This window comes from Schistocerca gregaria, unplaced genomic scaffold (assembly GCF_023897955.1).
Source record: "Schistocerca gregaria isolate iqSchGreg1 unplaced genomic scaffold, iqSchGreg1.2 ptg000529l, whole genome shotgun sequence".
Taxonomy (NCBI): Eukaryota; Metazoa; Arthropoda; class Insecta; order Orthoptera; family Acrididae; genus Schistocerca; species Schistocerca gregaria.
In genome coordinates this window covers 194833-197989 of record NW_026061928.1, presented here as the reverse complement: position 1 = coordinate 197989, position 3157 = coordinate 194833, and positions in this window count along the sequence as shown.

The following is a 3157-nucleotide window of genomic DNA, read 5'->3' as shown; positions in this document are numbered from 1 at the left end:
CTTCGGCAAAGTGTGTTCGCTCTGTCGTGTAACGCATCCTGTTCTTATCGGTGACGATGTCCACAAATAACTTACTGTTATGAAGAGTTTGTAGCACTTGTTCAGCTCTCCACGAGTGCCTGAGTTCATTATCAAGCAAAGGTACCCAAGTATTGTGACACAAAACAGATTCTCCATTTGTTCCAGAATTGTTAACAGGGAGGATGGAAGTTCATGTTCCTTGTTACAACGAATAGTCTTAGAACGATGTCCGAATTTCAGTATTTTTCCGCTGTTGCCTTCTAATATCAGCATTCCGCCTTCTGTTCTCTACGTAAGTGAATTTCATTTCGTTCGATTCCCAGAGACCGATGATACGCTGTTCTTGCTCTCTAAACTGGTTTCCTTATCTTTCGAATTTGTCACTGTCTTACACCGTTGTTGCCGTAGATACCGACTCAAAGCGACCTAAGTCTGTGTTGTGAAGTTGTGGGACCTTTTGTCTCTCCGCATCGTCGAGCAATTTTGTTACTGAAATGTTATGCCCCGTCCTTCGCGTTTTATGAACATTGGCTGCATAACACTTGTGAATACCCTTTCCGGTAATATTCAGTATTCCTCTTCCATAATTTCGATGTACTTTCTGACTGCCAAAACGAACAGGTTTTCCACTCGATCACAGAGCTGCATGTTTTGCTTTAGCTGCTTCCGCTACTGCTGTCGTGCGTGTAGAAGCAAACTGTTGATCACAGCCCACTGAAACTCGTGTCGCGCCAGTAAAGGGTAAACTGTGGCACCCACCGACCTCCAACGGATTGCAAAAACAAATTAATTCTTTTCCGAAACTGTTACTCCCTTCACCGCCGCACCTCCCCCTCACAAAAAGTATAAAGGTAAAAGTTTCACCACCTCTACATCTCGAATGTTGGCTTCCTAAAATTCCTCGTCATGTTATATTAATTTGTACTTCAGTGTTACTGGCTATTAGCCAAAATGTTTCCTCACGTTATCGACGTGTACCACTGAAGCTGAGTATACAAGTATGTCGTACGACACAGGTTAGGAGACGAGACGTGGTAAACGGCGAGTATCGAGAAAAACCAACTCCTCCTAAAAGCTTAAATGCTTCTGCATTTCCATAGCATATTTTAAATGAATTAAGAAAAGGTGTTAGAGAGTAGTTGTCGTATCGCTATCATGCACAGTCGTCTAATTATAAATACCACTATAACGTAGCAAATTATTACTAGTTGTCATCTTGTAATGATTGCGTCGCCAATAGGAATTCAGTATTCGCCGCGCCTTTGATTAGGCTTTGCGCCTTAGATCTAGGAGACGATATAGTCGCCTTGGAGCCGTATTCCGGTTAACGTTTGTTAAATCTCAAGAATCAAATTTGTAGTTGAAAATTATTAAATTCGCGCAGTTGATCGGTTCTCTCATTGCTGACGAAAAGCGACTGCAGTGCTGAGAATTTTGTGGAAGTTCGAGTTTTGTGAGTGGCTTGATGTAGGAGATATTCGTGTGCGAACCTTTCAACATGAATTCCGCTTGGCATGTTTCTTGCAGATTGCTACACATTATGTTGACCACTTCTCTATAAGACGCCTACTGAACACAATGTATTGACTCAAGTAGTCGTGGGTCAGCGACTTTTTCGGACTCAGAAAACTGCCATCAAGCCCGTATTTAATATCCGGACTTTATTTACGCCATATCGCTGATTTTCCGTTAAAAGTTCACACCTGAAAGCAGCCCAAGATATTTATTCCGACCCGATATTTTCAGTGTTATGGAGGCAAAACAACTAGAAAGAAATTTTAGACTCTCCCGAACGAGACACGCAAGAAACCCGAACGCTCGGTAGTTTAACTTTCGGTTTCTGCCCATGGACTGGAGTTGTGGCTTTTTCGTGGTGGGCACTTAGCCGAATTTTCGCCAACGCTATTTCTGTTGGCTAATCCAGTATCTACCTACACACAGTGAGTGTGCAGAAAACCTGAAGACTATAGAGGTAGATGGACGTTCTCCAAAGGACAGTGAGAGCAACACGCGCCGCCACTTTTTTTCTTTTTTTTTCCCCGCACTTTGGTAGACGTTTCACGCAGGACCACGCAGCCAGCGTCACACAGAATGACGCAACCGTATTCCGCAGCACGCTGCAACACGTTTCTGCACCCAAGGAAACCTGTCTTAGCACGAGAGGCGGATGTCACAGGCGAGCAACTGTCACCGCGCACACTTCACCTTTCCCAAAACGGCAGAATAATGCGCACCGACCGGTACTTCGGAATAACTTCTGTAACATACATAATATTTTCTGGCTGTTCTCTACTTTGAAAAACACTAATTCATTATCAGTTTAGTACAACAGACTAAAATGGTTAATTTATCATCAAATTACGATTACATTTCTACGTCTAAATGTTTCCACACGGTTGACTTGCGCTTCGTTAATACACGTAATGTGAAATCAAAGACGTCACTTCATCTGTGTTACAAAATTTCTTCTGCAAAATTACAATAGCAAAGGAATACGCAGCAGTGAAGACAACGATTCATACAGAAAACCCGATACCACTGGCTGCGCGCTTGCACGGAAGTTTAAAGGTAACATCCTGAAAATGAGGATTTCGGAAATATTCCGGGAATGAAATTTACGTTAAGCAAGAGAATTCTTTCAACCTGTAAAGAGAGGCCACCTAGCTCCGAACGATATATGTGTCAACTAAGTATGAGTTGAACTCTACAAATATTCAACGCGAGTTATTGAGCCTTTAATATTGTAAAGGCGTCTCTTTTGATTTCGACGGCACGAGAGCAATTAGCCTACATCTAAGCCCTCGATGGCAATGTGAACACAAATTCTCTACCTAAACTACAAGCAATGAAATGGTTTTTAACAATAAAGCAATGTAATCCTACGTAACAACGTCATACTTTCATTTTCCGCTATCAGCTCTTACTGCAAACACTTCAGAAACACTAAACGCTAAAAAATTTTCGGTTCTTTTCATTTAACCTCTATGCTGTGCTACATTTGCAGATTTTACACGGACGAGGAACTCCGATGAAACTTGCGTAACATATGGATAAAATTTTCCGTTGCTTGTGTATAATACGAGAGCGTAATACACATCCAAATGGTCTAAAAATATTCATTCTTGTCAACCACTTA